This window comes from Vicugna pacos, chromosome 20 (assembly GCF_048564905.1).
Source record: "Vicugna pacos chromosome 20, VicPac4, whole genome shotgun sequence".
NCBI classification, from domain to species: Eukaryota; Metazoa; Chordata; class Mammalia; order Artiodactyla; family Camelidae; genus Vicugna; species Vicugna pacos.
This window is the reverse complement of record NC_133006.1, coordinates 3,600,856-3,620,210: the sequence shown is the minus strand read 5'-3', so window position 1 is coordinate 3,620,210 and position 19,355 is coordinate 3,600,856. Positions and strand designations below refer to the sequence as shown.

General features: G+C 49.8%; 1 long non-coding RNA gene across 1 annotated transcript; it reads right to left on the bottom strand.

Annotated features, from left to right (window-relative positions):
- Positions 1-17,113: 17,113 nt before the first annotated feature.
- LOC140687565 (uncharacterized) lies at positions 17,114-18,568 on the bottom strand. The gene is made up of 3 exons (XR_012061950.1): positions 18,490-18,568; positions 17,586-17,646; positions 17,114-17,308 (listed from the first exon to the last, which is right to left on the bottom strand). It is a non-coding gene; the product is annotated as an uncharacterized lncRNA (long non-coding RNA).
- Between the last annotated feature and the right edge of the window lie 787 nt (positions 18,569-19,355).

The window sequence follows — 19,355 nt, the reverse complement described above, 5'->3', positions numbered from 1 at the left end:
GCCTACATGAGACCCAAAATAAACCTACACTGATCTCTGCAAGGAAAATGAGGAGATGAGGTCCCCAAGCAAAAAAAAAACTAACAAGAAATCATAAAAGTAAAGACTTTTTCATTAACTACTCCAGGAAGGAGTGGAGCCTGGAGGTTAAGAGCACAGATGCTGGGGACAAACATGTGGGTCTAAATTCCCACAGCACCACCAAGTAGCTGTGCCCCTGAGAAGTCAGTGAGCTTTTCTGCATCTCAGTCTCCTCATCCATAGACCAGGGACAACAGCACCCGTCTCCTAGAACAGTTATAAGAATTAAGTTATTTTATATATGAAAGTTTATATAAAATATATCAGATCTTAAATATGACCCCAAAAGCACAAGGAACAAAGAAAACAGAGATAAACTGGAGTTCATCAAAATTTAAAACTTTGCTTCAAAGGACACCATGAAGAAAGTGAAAACAACACACAGGAGAAAATTTTTTCAAATCATTTATCTGATTAGAAATTTGTATCTTCAAGATAAAAAAAAAACTCCTACAACTCAACAATAAAAAGGCAACTAAATAAAAAATGAATAAAGGATCTGAAAAGATATTTTTCAAGGAAAATATACAAATGGTCCATAAACACAATGAAAAGATGTTCAATATCATTAGCTGTAAGGGAAATCAAATCAAAACCACAAGGAGAAACCGCTTCACACTCACAACAATAGGTTATAATCAAAAAAGGAGAAACAAGCACTAATGAGGACACAGAGGAAGCGGAGCTCGCAGCCCTTGCTGGTGAGGACGTAACACACCGTGGCCACTTTAGAAAACAGCCTGGCAGGTCCTCAGAGAGCTGAACATTTGGTTTCTGAATGTCCCAGCAATTCTGCTTCCTGGGCAAAAGTGCAAGAGAACTGAAAACCTATGTCCACGTAAAAACTCCTACAGGAATGTTCACGGCGCCATTACTCATCACAGTCAAAAAGCAGAAACAACCCAAATGCCTATCACATGATGAATGGGTAAACAGAGGGTCCCAGCCATGCAGTGGAATATTATTCAGCAATAGCAAAGCATACAGTACTGACCCAGGCCACAACATGGACAAACATTGAAAATGTTGCTCAGTGTGAAAGAAGTCAGCCACAAAAGACGGTTCCATTTATATGAAATGATTCAATTTACAAGAAATGTCCAGCACAGGCAAATCCATAGAGAGAGAAAAGTGGCTGTCTGAGGCTGGGGGAAGATGGGGAAGATGGAAATGACTGATAATGGGTACGGGGATTCCTGTTGGGGGTATGAAAATGTTCTAAGACCGGGAAGCACAATTCTGAGCATAGAGTAAAAACCGCTGTACATTTTAATGGGTGAATTGCATAAAAACTGTTAAGAACAAAAGCACCTTGGGCCAGTACCTTCCCATAGTAAATGCAAATTGCTAACGTTTATTACAGGAAGAAGAAACCGCCCTCAGCATGAAAGCAGATCAGAAAATGTGAGTTAACGGAAATTGGACAAGAGCATTTCACTTCAAACAGTTGCTGAGTGTACACAGAATATTCAGAAATGACAAGGAAAACCAGTTTGACATCACGAAGAAGCATTCTGCTTCAAATGCAGTTCAAGGATTCGGCAAGCCCAGCTGCTAGAAATGACCAGAGAAGAAACCTGGTTCTTAAAACAAGCACCAGAGACAACAAGGAGATGGTGGTGAGGAAAGAAGGTGGACAAAAATTTGGAACAGTTTGCTACAAATAATTTCTCCACCGAAAATTAAAAAAATAAAATGAAAGTGATGCAATGCTGTGCTGGCCTCACGTGAATGGGATTCCTCCAGAGCTCAAAAGTTCTGTAACCCTGAATGAGACACTCAGGAAAATCAGCATGGCCCCTGGGAGCCCCAAGTGACTGCCCACCAGCACGCTGACCACCATCACACCTGCCAGGGTTGAATTACAGAGAAGAAGAGACCAACTTCTGAAAGGCACAGGAAATGTTGACAAGGGAAGAAAAGGCTGTGGTCAGTACTGGGACAGATTTCCTGTAAGCAGGGTCAGGAGGCTGCAGGTGAACTGGTGTGGCCCTGGGGCAGGAAGGGACCATGGGGAAGCAGATCTCAATTCTGTTCTCTCTCCCCCTCGGGTAGGAGAGATAAAGCCTGCATCCTTCTCACATGGAACTGTGGGTTTTGGATGGCAGATATCTTACCGACACGGAATGAATTACTCAAGACTGTGGAAAATGTCAAGGGAGCGAGAGGGAGTAGGGAGCCAACTCCACGAGCCTCTCAAATGCTCCCATATTTATTGTGTATAATCAAAGGAAAAAGTCATTAACAGCTGTGTGATAGTGAACAGGAACTTGGGGAAAGACAGGATGAGACAGAGATTGTAGAATCCACCATGACTATAAAGGCTTAGTTTATCTTTAGGGAAGTCATGGGGAGAGGGGAACAAGGTACATTCTTTAGATATGTTCATTACAGAGCAGACCACCAGATCAGCCAGGTCCTTGTTTTGGGGATAATAGACTATCTAACAGCAGGCAAGCCCAGCATTTCTAGCTGAGGGCCTGGGCCATTGCTGTGTAATGAGCAGAGTGCGATCTAAATCCTCAACTATGCAAGCAAGGCATTGTCTCTGCTTTTTATGACAAGGAGACAGGAGTACGAATGCACAGGTGCCTGCTTGCAAAGCAGTTACTAAGCACATTTTTCTTCTTATAGTTGACAGGCATCTGGGGTCTGTTACAATTTGTTAACCCAATCATGGGCTCCCACATGGAACAATTATGGAGGACACCCTGGGATGACAAATCCTGGCTCTGGGTCTTTTCCTGCCAGCTTCAGCCACTCCAGCAGGGTCTAGACACATCCTTGAATAACGATCCCACAGAACCACCCACACTCTTACTCCTGGCTCTTGAAACTTAATTTCAGTTCTACACAGCCTAATGTAGAAAAGTTTCAGAAATAAAAGATTATATTCTTTTTATGTCTCATCATAGAACTGATTTTTTTCTGATTTCTCTAAGCTGTTTCTACTTGGTAAATCACCTAATTTTCCGGGAGGTGAATTCAGTACTTTCCATTGGGCATGACTAGCCAGTTTGGTCTCGCTAACTCCTATTGGTCAAATACCGATACACCTAATTGATTTCATTGTTCATCAATTTCAGCCAGGAGGTGAGAGAGTGTCACTCTGTTCCTTAGCCCACACTCAACTCTTCTCAACAGCAACTCAGATCTCCTGAAATCAAAACAAAGCATTTGTTTCCCTTCCTCTACACTTTACACAAACCCAAAAAGAAACATCAGCCTGAAGAAAGAATTCAACACAAATGTTAAAACAAAAATCTACAAACCTGAAGCAACTCTGCCTCAGAACCATGATACAGAATGACACGAATGTAATTGTGTTGGTCACAAAGCACACGTAAGCCTGACCCCCTGATTTCTTTTCAAAGGAAGGAAAGTTTTCATATTGTTTATTATCACTCTTTGTCATTGTTTCTGATTAAGCCAAAAAATATGAGAGCTCATTATCAAATAATTAAGGACTGCAATAAGAGATTTTTACTGTATTAATTACAGAAGGCATTCAGAGGGGATAGGAAAACCCACCTCTGTATAAAACGCAAAATTTCTTCCCCCGTTAAGAACACATATACAAAATGCAACAGAGAATTCAATTCCATGTGGAGAGAAGCAAAAGCCACAGAATCAAAGCAAAGTCATTACTATGAGACCTCAAATGACTAAAATAAGACTTATCATTTGATCCAGCAATCCCACTCCTGGGCATATATCCAGAGGGAACCTTAATTCAATAAGATACCTGCACCCCAATGTTCACAGCAGCACTGTTTACAATGGCCAAGGAATAGAAGCAACCTAAACATCCACTGACAGATGACTGGATAAATATGTGGTATTTAGATATAACAGAGTAGCACTCAATCGTAACAAAGAATGAAATAATGCCATTTACAGCAACATGGATGGACCTGGAGATTATCACGCTAGGTGAAATAAGTCAGACAGAGAAAGACAAGTATCATATGATATCACTTATATGTGGAATTTTTTTTTTAAATGATACAAATGAACCTATTTACAAAACAAAAACTGACTCACAGACTTAGGAGTTTGGGATTAACGAATTTAGGAGTTTGGGATTAACGAATACAAATTACTATATGTACAACAGACAAACAACGAGGATTCACTGTAGAACACAGGGAACAATATTAGTATCTTGCAACCTATAATAGAAAAGAACCTGAAAAAAAATAGTGTATATACATGTACAACTGAATCACTATGCTGTATACCTGAAACTAACACAACATTGTAAATCAAACACATTTCAATAGTAATAAAAAGTAAAACCAGTGATAAGCTCTAAATACATTTATTCATAGAAAATCTTCAACTCTTCCCTCTTACAAAAATTAAAATGGGAAGCTTGAGCAGGACCAAATTATACTGGATGGGCAGTTACATATCTCCTCCAGGACATGGCCCACGCTACACGCACACAGTGTTTTCCTTCAGGTATGAATGGCCCTGGCTGGACAGGGAGCGAGTCCTGCTAGGAAAAGGCCTCTGTGGCAGCGGCCTCCCTGTCACTGCTCCATTTCACCAGGAGGCCAGGGTTTTCAGAGGGGAGGGGACACAGAGTCATACACTTCAGATCTATTTCCCCAGAAAAACTATGGAAGACCAAATTCACCTGCAGTGTGGGAAACATGAGCAGGGCCCCTAAGCAGACTGACAGGTCCGTAGCAAGATGGCCAGACATTCACACTGGAACCAGAACAACGACCGCCTGGCCCCAGTTAAACGACCAGCACCTCATCTGCTATGTAATGCTCGTCCTCAATGTCAGGGATGTTTCTGTTGAGACTTGGGAGATCTAAAATGTCGGACCAGGGAATCCGGACCTGGTGGATGTTGAGTCTCTGTCAGTGGTAGAGGTGGCCCCAGAGGAGCAGCACAAGCACTGACTCCTCCATCTTCAGCAGGGTCTTCAGGATGGAGGCGATGTAGATGCTGACGTCCCTGCGGAGGCTGAAGCCCTATGGGGGGTTAACGTCGCACAAAAGTTACCTGGCAGGGAGCAAAGGAGAGCGGTCCTTCAGGGCCAGGCCTACTATACGGAAAAGCCGGCTCCACTACCACAACCCATGGCCCGGATTCCAGGCACATTCAGCACCTTCTGGTTTGTAACTGGAGGCACTGCCCATCCATCTCCATATGACCAATTACTTCGAGTCCAGGAGCAGATGCAGAAGACATCTTGGCATCCATTTAACACCAGCTAAGCACCTGACTAGCATCTGAGCACCTGTTCTCCAGGGGCTCTCAAACTTCTTGGTCTACATACCCCTGTACACTCCTAAAAGTTACTGAGGACTCCAAAAAGGCTGCTGTTTATGTGGGTTAAATCTATCAATAGTTCCTGCATTATAAGTTAAATAAGAACTTAAAAAAATATATGAATTCACGTAAAAATAATAAGAACCTTCTACATGTTACCATCAATACTCTTAAACAAAAAATAAGTACATTTTCAAAACAAAAATCATTAGTGAGTAGAATAGCAGTGATTTTAATTTCTGCAAATCTCTTTTGGACTGGTGAGAGCCGGATTCTCCTATTTGCCTCTGCATTCCCTGTTTTGTGATATCACAGGCCAGGTTTTCCCTGGAAAACCCCACAGGAAACTCGGGAGAGCAAGAGTGTGCAAAAAGCAGGTGACATCCTGGCATTTCTACAAAAATGGTCTTGCACCTCAGGAGCCCTTGGACACACTTTGATAACTGCTACCCTATGCTAGGCAAGACTCCCCTACACAAGAGCCAGGCAAGGGTTCTGGCTTCTGTAATGAGTTACCGCAGCCACAACCCTCTCTTCTTTGTGTTAGTGTTTCCCACATCCTCAACTGGGGTGTCTAATCCCAGACTGCCAACATCGTCCGGGAGGGGCCCATCTACCATCCCTACACCCCACAGTCTACTTTGAATCAAGCCCTAGATAACTGCTAATCGGCACTGACCCTTGTGTCTTACACCTAAGTTTTACTGAAGGAACCAAAATCTGGATGGAACTAAAATTTCCCTGCTGATAAGCAAGGCTGATAAACCACCCCATTCCAAAATCTTAATCTGAGGCTTTTCTAAACACGAGCAAGGCCCCTCTTCATCTAAGGGGGGGGCCTTCCGCCTGCCCTTTCTAGGGACTCTGGGTGGCTGGGACCGCCGGCCTCAGTGCCGGAGGGGGAGGACAGCCGGACTCTCTGCCCCAGCCCTGCCTCCCCGCCCCCAACCCGCTCCGCCGCACCACAGACCCTCCACAGCCGCCGCCCCCACCCCGGTCCCTGCCCACCGGGCCGTGGATGGCGCGGACGCACGTTTAGCGTCAGTGGGACACCGCCCCCGATAGGATGTCGGCCAGACTGAGCATGCCAGAACTCGTCGCCCGAGGCCGAGGCCTGCGGCAAGGCCGCCGCCTCCAGCAGCAAACACCGCCAAGTAAGCATACAGCTACCAGAGACCGTGCCTCAGCCTGGAAGCGCACACCGGCCCGCGCGGAGCACGGCGCCCATAGCCACGGCAATGCCATGGGGCCCTCCCCAAGCGCTTGCGACGAGCGTCCTCCCAAGGCTGGTTGTCCCGGGGACAGAACGGGTGGAGACAATGGGGGCTGGGGCGTGGCCAGGACGGGGGCGAGGCTTATGGGGAGCTGGGCGGGGCCGGGGTGGGCGGGGCCTCGCGGACGTCCTCACCTGCAGATTGCAACAGCTCGAGGCTTGGGTAGGGCTACCACCGGTGGGAGGGGCAGCGGGGCAGGGCACCCTCACCGGTCCCCCACGCGGGTCTTAGCCTGGGCTCCTAGGCCTTCGCTTGCACTGGACGTTGACCTGGACTGTGGGTGGGCAAGCTAGAGGACTGACCCCAGGCCCACAAGGCTGGCCAGATAGGGCACCTGAAGTGCAGATCCGCCAGGCACTCTGCGGGCCTTGAATTTATGCTGCTGGACAGATTCCAAGGAGACAGACTCTGTCCCAAGAGGAAAGGTAGGACAGGAGGCCATCTGGGCGGGGGTACCAGATGTCGGGCTGGGTGCGGCCTCATGGGAGAACGACTGTGAGAGGGTGCAGAGTGGTCTGTGTGTTGGCAGGGCTAGGAATTTGGGGTGTGGGGTGGGGATGGTGTGTGCCATGCTGTGGTCTCCTCAAGAACCCTCCCCCCAGAGCAAGGCGCCCTACTCTCCCCACCCTTCACTGCATCCACTTCCTTCCTCAGTACCACCGCCCCTGCCCCCGGAGTGTCCCGTGACCTTTCCCCACACCGGGCACTGTCTCTGTTAGAGGTACTGAGCTCCTGGTAGCTCCAGCCTGAGGGTGGGGGTGGTATTTAACCCGTTAGGGCGCCTGGAGCCTTTGTAGTTCCTGGTATGAAACCTCAGTCCATAATGCAGGGGTGCACAGAGGCCCTTCAAACAGGATTCCCTGCATGGCCATCCCTGCCACGCACCCACAGCATCTCTGCCATACCGGACCATGCCATACCACTGGCCCCTCTCCTCCTGTCCCTGCTTGAGTGCACATCCTACACTGCTGGGCATTTAGGGGCCTTAGAAGAGCAGCTGGTATTTTCATGGGCAAATATTTGCTCTTTTGGGAAGATGTGAGTGAAAAGGGATGCAGGGTATGCTTTTTTGTTGCCCTGGAACCGGTGACTGGGATGCAAACTGAAGCCAAAGCAGTTTTTAGAGAGAGCCACAAAATATCCCACAACCAAAGATCACTGTTCCCTAATAAAGGCAACACCACCTTGGGGTCTCACCTCTCCTGCTGGAGGTTGAAGGTTGCACCCTCCAGCTGGGACAGAGCCCAAAACAGCTCCGAACATGCTGGGAGTCACTTCTTGCAAGATCTTTGGTCTCCATTGCTGGTCCGGCTCCAGAGCCCAGGGCCAGCATGTTGACTCTGCTCCCGCTCTTCATTCTGGAAGGTCTAGGTGTCCTCCACGGCCCTTCCACCATTGTTTCTTTTGGAAACACCCCCCAGATGAAAAGGGTCTGAGAACAGGAGAGCCTCACTGGGTGCCAGCAGCCACTGCCCAGTGTGTGACCCCAGGAAGGGGCATCTCCTCCTGTGGGCTCTGATCTCCCCTCCCCTACTCCTCTCCTCCTGCATTTTCTGACTGATCCCTGGATTATGGTCCTTTCCAGGAATGACCTGGGAGAGGTTTTATGAATCTTTAAGGAAAAAAAATCTTGAGACAAATAACTGAAAGTAACTTCCATCTTTCCCGTGAAGGTCCCCTTTACAATGTTTAAAGCTAGTTGACAGAGTGTCAAGTTGCCTAACCACTCACATCTGAACAAGTGCTACCTTTCCCTCCAGCTGCCCGCAGCATCCACCTGTGGCATCTTGACCACAAGAGGGTAAGAGAGCTCTTTGCTCACGCCAGCTCAGCTTCAGAGGCAGTAAAGGTGCAGAGAAACAGGTCCACCCTGAGGCTTGGGGAGCCTCCAGCCACAGCCAGAGGAGTGGGGGTTTTCAGAGCTGGCCTAGCAGGGCAACCAGGCAAGGCCACATGTCCCAAATCTTCCCTGCCCAGGCAGCCCCCAAGAACTGCTCTGGGCCCCACTGCCCAGTCAGGCTCCCTGCAAAAAGAACCGAAGAATCCACACCTGAGAAGGGAGGAGGACAGCCCTTTGGCCTGGGGTCCCAGCAGATATGTCCTGTGAGGCCTGGGGCCATATCTCTTCTTTGTCTCCCCAGGTCTCTGAAGTTTCCGTGCTGGGCACCCTGGTGGGCAGGGACACGGAAACAACTCTAAACTCTGAAGAGAGAGAGACTGTTCCGGAAGCAAGGATTCCAGGTAGATGCCTTGCCCAGAACTGGGGGACTGTCCTGAGCAGACCCCCAGGAGGTGGTGTGGGGCTGTGGGGTCCTCTTCAGAGAAGGGAGCAGAAGTGCTTCCTGAGGGGGGCCCTTCTTTTTCCAGTTGTGTCCACAGGTGGGACTCATTTATATAAAACTTCCAGCCCTCTTGAGAGTGGCCCCAGGGGTGGGGGCAGAGGAGGAGAGGGAAGGGGCAGCCTTAGGGCCACCTGGCCCAAAACAAGGTGCCAAAGGTCAGTAGGAACATCTCAGGGGTCAGGTGCAGGGGAGGAGGATGGGCACTGAGAACATGCCAAGTCGTGCAATAAAGTGACCCCTGACCATGAGACACGGGCAGTCGTCCACCCAAGGAGTGAGATGGAAATTTAGACCCAAGCTCTGAGAACCCTGAGAGGGGTTAGAGGGTCCCAGGACCCCTGAGAAACAGCTCTCCTGGGGGTGAAGACACCCCAACACACATATTTCTCATGGATGCTTTTTGGAGTGCAGAGTGAGTTACCAGGATCCTGGACTTAGTATGGAATCCTATCCCCTTGTTCATCATGATTCCCATCAATAAAGTCCTGTCATTTGTCCCTGGACATGCACAGGGGAGCTGACTGCTGTGGGAGTCACTGCAGGATGGGAACCTTCTGGTGTGGGCTTTGTGACCACAGAAACCCAGGATTTCTTAACAGGAACACCTGGAGACTGTGCCTGCCAGGACCACATTAATGGGATGGCCAAGGAGCCCGTGGTACCCAGGCTACCAAGTGACTCAAGTTGTGAGGCTCCCTGGGGGTTTCCTGGGGGCTTGCAGATTCCTGTGGTCAGCACGTGGGCCCAGCACTGATGGTCTGCCCAAAGAGGGGCCTGCCCTCCTGATGATGGCTCCTAACACCTGCAGGGAAACTGCTCCCAGGGCTCCTGGAGGTCCATAGTGAGAACGCGGTGAAGCACTGTCCTGCCAGCCATGTGGGGTCACCTCCCCCTGATGCAGAGTCAGACCTCTCCCCCTTGGGGCCCAGTGGGCACCTGGCTCTGGTCCCGTCTTTGTGCCCTGGACACACAGAGCCCCGGAGCTCGGCACAGTCTGGGATGTGGTCGTGTCAGGGCAGGGAAGGCCCAGGGAGGGGGCTCATTCAGGGGCAGGGGCTACTCTGCAGGGATGCTGGACCTGGCAGCGATGCGGTGCTTCAGAACTCCCGTCGGCTGGGTTTCCAAGCTGTGGGATGGAAGGGCCTCTCCTTCCTGCGGGGAACTAGATTCAGCTTGGAAGTCAGCCCTCAAAATGGAGGCTGCGTTACATCCATTCCTGGAAAGAAAAATCAGGCCCCTCCAGCCCAGGTGACTCAGAAAGTCATTCAGCAATGTTTGGGGTCCCCAGTTTAGGCTTTGAATTAGAGCTGAGCGGCTCAGGAGGCCAGATCCCTGTCTGCAGCTCCAGGAGCAGGCATTCTGCTTGGGAACAGGAACCTTGCAAACACCTGTGTCTTTGTGGAACACTCCCCTCTGACAAGCTGGGAGGCAGGGTGCAGTTGTGGGAAATTGTGTTTCATGAGCAGAGGGCCACCAAGTGTTGGGGGCATAGGAGACAGTGAGAATGAGTCCCGCAGCCTTTTTGGAATTAAAACACTGGCAAATGTCAAAAAGTGCATAATTTGTTTTATTGAACAGGCTGCTTATTTACGTTTGGAGGGCCAGGTTCAAGGACTCTGCATCCCTCCTGGAAAATAGCCTCAAGAGAAGAACAGAGAGAGCAGGAGGAGTTAAGCGGTTCCTCCTGGGAATGAGGCAGCACTGGGACTTCGGCAGATTTGCAAGGAGTCCCCGACCACTGAGCACGGGGTTACAACCCCACGTGACCCCTGTCGTGTTTGGCTTGGGCTCTGGGTCTGGCCTGCTCATGTATTCTTCCAGCTGAATTCCAGAAACTCAGAGGGTAGACTTAGAGAGGCTGCGTTTGAAACCCGGTGAGGAGGTGGAGGGTCCTTTATCATGAGTCCCCTCAGCTTAATCACTGTAGCTGAAGCCCAACACCCCCCAGGCCCCCAGGGTGGCCGTGGAGGAAGAGCAAGCCTGGCAGGTGACCCAGGGGTCCCACTGAAGTGTCCCTCCCTTGCCTTTGTTCCCTTTCACCCCGGAAGGTGTGATTGTCTCATGTCATGGTGACAAGCCATCTCTCTTCTATGTCAGGTGGGATCCCCACCCCCGCTCAGCCTTCTGTCTGCATGGATGCTGAAGGACCAGTCTCACTTGAAGTTCTGAGCTTGAGCAGTAAGGTGGAAACAAAGAGACCAATGGAAACAAAGCAACAAGTCATTGTGGCAAAGCTCCCCACCACAGAGAAGCTGCCCTGAGTGGAAGGGAGGGTGTGGGCATGCCCATTTGTTTCCTGTCTCCCAGTGCTCTTAGCTTTCTTATTGCAGACCTGCATGGTTAGAACAAAATGATCTGCAAAACTGAAAATATTTACTCTCTGGCTTTTACAGAAAAGGCTGACCAGCCTCTGGTTCCCATACCGGTCAAGTGATTGGAGTACCTTTCCAGTTTGGAAACATCTGGGCAGACCCAGGTATGCAAAAGTCTTTAAGAGTAGTCATGGAGTTTTGCTTCTAAAACCTCTTATGCCTGTATATTTCTGAGCTGAGATTGTGCTGTGTAATTCTGAGCCGGGATTTTCTCAAACTGCTTCTCCCTTCTTATACTGGTCATCCCTAAATTCCAAGAGGAACTGGATATTAAGGGAGCCATGGAGTTTAGGAAAAGGATACAGATCTCATTTCCTTTTAAGCATCGATGTACCTCCATCCTAGGCAGTATCGGTTATGTGTTATTGATAGGGGAACTAAATAGTAACCAGATTTATAGAAAATAGTTGTTCTTTAGATACACAAGTTCACCTTTTCAACATTTTTTGTAATGTTTGCAGTTTAGGATGACCATTCCTGAGAAACAGGCATCCTGTTAGGATGAAATAGCATTTTCCCTGAACCATACTCAATTTTTGTTTTGTAGACAGCAGGAAGGGCAATCACACATCACACACTTGAGGACCTCAAAGATAAAATGTAACTTTCTGAGAGCACACTCCCCCTGTCTCCCTCTGCTCTTTTCACTGTCCCAGTCTCCCTGAAGGCTCTTTTGTATCTTCTGCTCATGACTCCAGTAACTCTTCCTCCTCGTTCCTCAGCTGGTAAGTTTACTTTTCTACTTTGACCAAGTAAACTGAAGCCAACAGAAGAGAACTTTCACCAGCAACTTCCAGCACATGCGCTCGCCTTCTGATGTCTGTGACCTCACTCTCGCTGCCCCACCTCTCATTACAGGTGACTTTGAAAGCCAGTTCCTCCAAAAGTCGCTGGGAGGCCCATCCCTCCCATCTTCTCCGGGCTGTCACTCCCACAACCATCCTCTCTCTCACTACCTCAACTATTTTGTTCTCCTTCTAGTTGGCTCCTCTCAGTATATAAAAGTTCATCCTCTTAAAAGAAACAAACAGCCCTCCTTGACCATAATTCACCCCCACCAATTGCCACCCCATGTCTTTGCAGCAAATCTTTAAGGAGAAGTTTAAATTCACTGTCTGCATCTTCTCCTGGGCCATCCCCTTTTACACCTGCTCTGGCTTTTCCCCTGATCCCTTGCTCTATGGAAACTGCTCTGCCAAGGCCATCAGTGACCTCACGTTGCTAAATATAATGGTCAGTTTTTAGTCTTCATAATGCGTGGCCCTTTGGCAGCATTTGACCCAGCTCTTCCATCCCTCCTCCCCCATGTTCCTGCTTTACTTGGCCTCCAGCCCATCACTGTCCTTTTGGTCCACTGGCTGGTCCTTTGCCAAAGTCTCCTTCTTTTTCCAAACACTTACTGTGGTTGTGCCCCAAAGTTGGGTCCTGGGTCTCTCCTCTATCTCTCTGCTATACATTTGGTGGAAGCAGCCAGCCTTGGAAATTGACATGCCATCAATTTCTTGATTTGTCCAAAACTCCCTGATTTGCCCTTTCCATCTGGACCTCTCTCCCTGAGACTCATATTCTTTTTCTTTTATTCATCTTGCTTTCACATTCATACCTATATTCTACTATGTAAATTACTTATCCAAATTTTGAATCAGTCCATATATATCATGTAAAATACTCAGATCCCTATTATTTCCACTAAGATGCTTATTCTAACTTAGAACCTTTCTGCATTTCTGTATTTATGTGAATAAAATGAATAATATTTCTACAAGACTCATAGTTAAACAGTATGTTTGGGGCTATTATGTAACATGAAATAATGATACATCAACATAGTCCTTTTTTTATTTTTATGTAACACTGAGATGAGGTTTTTGCACTGAAGACTGGTTTTATTGAAATTTTACCTACATTATGGATGGTCAGTTTATGTGAAAGCCCTCATTTCTCCCCTTTTCTGATATATTTTCCATTTGGCTGTATATAACATATAGATTGGCATGAAACAAAATCCCAAATTCATTCACATAATACAATTAATACATTTAAATTATATATTTTCAATGTTAAAAAGAAAATAAAACCCAGACTCCTCTACCTATTAGGCATTTCTGTGGCAATATCTAGCAGACCCCTTAACCATGATATTGAAGAACTGAGCTGATTCCAGCCCCTTTCCACCTGCTCAGCCCCAACTTGTCCCATCCCCTGTGGATAGAGAGGGCATCCTTTCCATTGTCCAGGCCCAGATGTTGGAACCATGTCCTTTCTCGCTCTTTCTCTTACACACACACACAGCAAATCTAGCTTGTTAGAAAATTCTGGCTACTCTGTCTTCATTAACCACCTACTCCCTGCTCCCTGTCCTCCTAGGAGCCAGTTTCAGCCCCTTCCTGGACACCAAATAGCCTCCTTCCACCTTTGCTTTTCTACAATCTCTCATCCACATAGAGTCAGAGGGAGACTTTAAAAGCATACATTGAGGGGGTGGGTGCAGCTCAGTTGTAGAGCGCATGCTTAGCATGCATGAGATCCTGGGTTCAATCCCCAGCAACTTCATTAAAATAAATAAATTACTCTCCCCCCCCAAAAAAAACCAAAACAAAAGCATAAATTGGAGTACATCACCCATCCCATCATAACTCACTAAAAGGGTCACCAATTCATTAGGAGCCAAAGTTGTCACAAAGGCCTCCAGGACATGGCATGCTCTGCCCCTCAACCCACACTCTCGCCCTCACTCTGGGGGTCTCTGGCTTCGGCTCTTCCTTCTTCATCCGGATCTATTCTGCTTCAAGTTCATTACTCCGTGAGATCTGCCAGGATTGCCTTATTCCCTCCTGCCTCCCACCCCACCGCCATCACCTGAGTTTGCTCATATTACTCTTTTCTTTCCCCAAGCTCTTGTTACCCCCAACATGCTGCCTGTTTCCTCTGCTAAAACTCTCAGCCCCCAGTGATGGGGAGTCGTGTCTATTTTGTTGACTAATAAAGCCCAAGACCCTTGGGAACAGGTCTAGTTACTAGATTCCCATATGTAGTAGGAGCTTATACACATTTGCTGAATGAATGCAGAGGCCCTGGTCCAATCCGATGGAGCACTTCTGTGTCCTGCTCAAAGAATAACTCTCCTTGCCTCCTGAGAGGGGGTGACAGCTTCCTTGGTGATCAAAGGCAAGATCTTTTTGCTTTATGCTGTTAACCTTAGGCGGGGAGACTGGGGGATCTTCATATATATTTTTAAATTTGATTCACTCTGCAGTTTGTCTTTGGTCTATGTATCCTTTTGAGAAACGTTTTATGAGTGATCATTCTTCCATCAGCTTGAACAGGGTCCAGGAAGAAGGACCAAGCCTGTCCCATCGGCCATCCTGTGTGTCATGTCCTGGGACCCAGTGGATGCTCAGCACGTAAGTGAACAGACATGAGTGAGTGAAGAGATGGGAGCATCTCCTTATTGTGGCTGCTCTCTGTTCGATGCCTTGAGATTTGGGGAAGGGTTTACAAGTGTGGAGGGGAGAAGACAGGGCCTCTGTGCTCTTCCTGAGTGCCCTGGCCTTGCCCATTCCCCCAGCCCCCTCTGGGCAGCCAAGCCGAGGAGCTGGGCCACCGGGGGTGGGCTGACCACTTCACCCCAAGTCCGGGGATAGGAGCGGCCAGCAAGCCTGATTGTAGACTCTGGAGTCAGGTCCTTGGAGGAATTCCTCACTGAACTATGTTTTGGGCCTTTTATTTTTCTCTATAGCCTCCAGCTGAAGAAGCAGATTGCCTTCGATACATGAAAGGTGAGGACACCTACTATCCCCATGGAGCCCAGGTGGGGCTGGGATTCTGCTGTTTGTACAGCCGGTGGGCTCGTGTTGCTTTGGGCATCCCTGTGCCTGAATTCCTGCCGTACACTCGGTGGTAAGGACGGGGGTGCCTGGCAGGGAGGAAAGTGGGACGGGAGACTGCACAGCTGGGGAGACGTTAACCTGGGGTGAGCGGGAGCCGGCTGATGCATGGCATCTCGGTGCAGGGAACTCTCCACACTTAGAGGGGTTCCCACTCCCACAGGGGCCCTTTGACCAGGGTGCTGGGCTGTCAGCACAGCAGGGTCCCTGTGAGGATTACGGTGCCTTCAGGCAGTGGGAAGTGAGGGGTCCAGCGGCATTTAAATTAACTGTGCATCCGAAGCCAACCCCCATCTCTTTTAGCCTGTTTCCTAATCTGCAAAACTGGAATGATGTTAACAATCCCCCAGGGTCGTTGATGGGCTGGGACAGACTAGAATGCTAGGAGCTGGAATTCCTCTGTCCCCTGATTGTTTTCCTTCCTTCCCACTATTTGCTCTCACAAGCTCAGTCTCTCGGTCTCTCTCTCATTCACTTGTAACTTTCTCTTCTGCTCTGGTTTCATTTGATTCCCACCCTCCTCCCAATCCCCAGATGAGTGAACTTGATTTCTATGTGTCAGTTCCAAATTCCCAGGAAAGATGCTCTATCCCCTCTGGATTAGTTGTCCAACCCATCCGTTGCAGCCAGAGGAGTGAGTCCCTCTGGGACCAGTGGAGGGGCTCTGCCCAGCCCCCCAGCCACCACTGTGGGAGCACATAGCTCTCCGAGGAGGAGGTACTGGCTGTGACTTGGTGTCACTAAGTGTGAATTTATGTCTCCTCTTGCCCCTCCTTCATCCTCCTAAACAAAGATGAAAATGAAACATTCCCAGGATTTGTGTCATGGAACATTCAGGGTGGGGGATAAGAGGGCTGGATTCCCTGCTGAGTGTAAGGGGCTGCAGTGACTCCTCAAGGAGAGCCTGTAAAGGGAACAGCACCGGCCCCACCCAGCACTTAGGGCACTGAGTCTGCGTGACATTGAGCCAGGCTTCTGACCACAGCTCAGGGGTCTGGTCTGACCGGTTAGCCTTTGAAACCAACCAGCGTTGGATTCCTCAATCCCTCCATGAGGTTCTACCTGAACCACCAGCTTCTGTATCTCTGAAGACAGATGATGAGGACCCTTCACGTAAGCCGTTGGCACAGCCCTGTGCAGGCCTCTGTGCAGCACGGTCTGCCCGGCGAGCTGACCGAGGTTGGTATTTTACTGATGTTAGAAACAGTCTGGTTTCCCGATGCACTGTTTCACTTAACAAGCAACGGAAGCCACCTCTGGCTGATAAAAGCAGAAAAGGGACTTAATGAAAAGATACTGGGAGGGTGTGCGGAGTGGCCAGGACTAGAGCCAACCCAGGAGGTGTAGGAGGTGTTAGGGAGTCCCAGGCACCAGGCCAGGTGGGGTGCTACCAGGCCCCCTGCCACCCCAGAAGGGAACCCCCTCCACCCGACCCTCCACCTCACTCACTGCAGGTTCATGTCCCGGCAGGGCCAGGTCACACTGAAGCCACCAGCACACACCTCAGTGGGGGAGCTGGCCCCGTCTGAGCTGCGGGCGTGCCTGGTGTGGGGAGAGGCCCAGTTAGAGGAAGGCAGTTCTCCTACTGTTCCGAGTTAAGGTGCAAGTCAGTGCCCATCACTCAGGAGAGCCGGGCTGGACGGACCTCATTGTGGTGACTAGGCTGTCTGAGTTCACTTATTACTTTCTACGTTTGAAGGCCCTGGAGGGAGAAAAAGTGAAGGTTCTAGTACTTATTTTGTGTTTCCCACGTACCAGGTGTGGTAAACAAGCCACTTCAGACAAGGCCCGGAGCAACCACGTAAATAGGCCACGGAGCAAGTCGTGCAGTCAGGCCTCTGTGGTCCCGAAACCCGTGTCCCCATTGGCTCCGTAGTTACCAGTGGAAACTGGGGGGATTTATGGGACTGTGTGCTCCTGTGGGGGCTGGGATGTGTGTGTTTAAATCCACATCTTCAGAAACTCCGCTAGAACCACAGCCACTGATTGCACGGAGGCAGAGGAGGGGAGGATTGCAGCCTCTGGTCCATCTCGTGTGGAGCTCAGAAGTTGCTCCTTCTGTCCTGAAAACAACACCAGAGCTGAGGGAGCTGCAAACACACTGCGCTTCTTAGATTCCAGAAAACTGAGGGGAAAAACTGCTCCCAACCCAGAGAGGCAGCCGGGCAGGCTTGGAGAGTCACAGCTCCCAGGGCAGAACCCGCTTTTGTAAGAACCCCGGGGGCAGGCAGATTTAACAGTTCCCTGAGGCCAACGGGAGGCTCAACGTGGGGAAGTCTGAGTGTGACAACTCCAGGGGGCCAGTCAGAGGGGCCCCATGCTCTTTTTCATGCATTTTACCTCCAGGACCGTGCTCTGTTCTCAGAATGAAGGTCAGAGAAAAACACCTCATGCTTCATACCTGGAAAGGAGAAAATAACTCTATTGAAATACACCCAGAACATTCTGTTTCATTTTGGTAATTTTTTTTTTAATGAGAAATTATTTTACCAGAGCCTAACCAAACTGGGGGAAGGGAAATCCCTTCCGTGTCACCCAAATTGGGCTGGGGAGAAAGAGACACACTTGTGGAGGTCACAGCTTAGGGCACAGGCTCAATGAGAATTAATCACAGGACTACAGATGTCCTGCTCTGTGCTGCTCCCCCAACACCTTACCTTCATGTCAGTAGGGCCCCTGTGTAATGACAGGAATAAAACTAAAAGAAGTAAATGTCTCAACAGTGTCTGGGGAAAACCCCAAAACAGCGGGGAGATGAAAACAAGGACACACAGGTGGCTTTAGCCTCTCACACCAATAGCTGTAGCAAACTTCACACATCCCAGTCCCAGGAGATAAATAGAAAATCTCACAGAAGAATCTATTTATTTTGGTTCTCTTACCCAGGGCACCCCACTTTGCATCCTCGCCTAGTATTTAATGGAAGCAAGTCCATCTCAGAAGAGACATAAATGAAGAGGGATGGCTTCCCAGACTCTGATGCCCAGAGAGAGCACCAGCATGAGTGAGAACACGGTGAGGGGTGGGGTAGGGGGTGGGCTACCTTCTTCCCCAAATAAGGAAATTTCCTGAGGCCAGCACAGTGGGAGGGAGGGCGATGGGGTGGAAGCAGCCAGACTTCTTCCTGAGAACTGATGGGATGCCTCCAAGGGACCATTCAGGTGCCCAAACTGGGCCCTGAGTGTGGGAGCCAGCCTGTCTGCTTCAGAGCCCAGGACTGAGGTGGGCGCACAGCAAGCCTTACTTGGCCAGGTCCATTTCACTTCCGTGAAGTCCTGTGTAAAACATGAAGCGTGGACGGCCTGGGGAGCACAGCTCTGCCCTCAAGAGTGGTTTCAACTCCTCTCTTCCCAGAGAACAGCATCTCTGAGCCCGTCCTTGGTGACGTCACAGAGGTCACCCTAGTGGCCCAGCCTAGTGACAGGGAACATACTTTCTGGCAGACAACCCCAGAGGTCCACTGAGGCATCATGTACTGGCAAGGATATGAGCCCCTGCACGCTGGTGCAACAGCAGAGGCTCTGCCACAGGCCCAAGAGGTGGTGTGTGGGACATGCAGGGGTGCAGAGGTGTAGGTGGTGCAAGGTGAAAGTTGTGCCAGGGACACACGGGCTGTGGAGGGTGCAAACAGTTCAGGCGCTCAGGGAATGCAGGGGTGCAGGAGTGCAGGGCGTGCAGAGGTTCAAGAGTGCATGCAGTACAGGGGCTGCAGGGGTTGCAGGGGTGTAGGGGTGCAGGGAGGTGCTCAGGCTCGTGGCCAGAATCAGAAGGCTGGTGCACATCCTTGCAGTCAGCTGGACCCCTGGGGGCGGGTGTGGTGCGTTTGGGATGGCGGCGGCGGGAGGGGGCTGCCCAGGCAAGCCGGTTGTTTCCTTCTCTTCCCCGCAGCCTGGACTGGAGGCGGCCTTGGCCGCAGGAGATTCCCCGGAAGTCGGACTCCAGGTGAGCTTGCTCCTGGGAGGCGGGGCGGTTCGGTCAGGGGCGGCGGCAGCGGCGGCGGCAGCGGAGGGGTGTAGCCCTGCCCCGGCGAGCTGGTGGGTTAGATCCCGTCTCCCCGGGGGCCGGGCCTGCAAGCGACCTCTGCTGCTTCAGGTGGCCTGACACACCTGT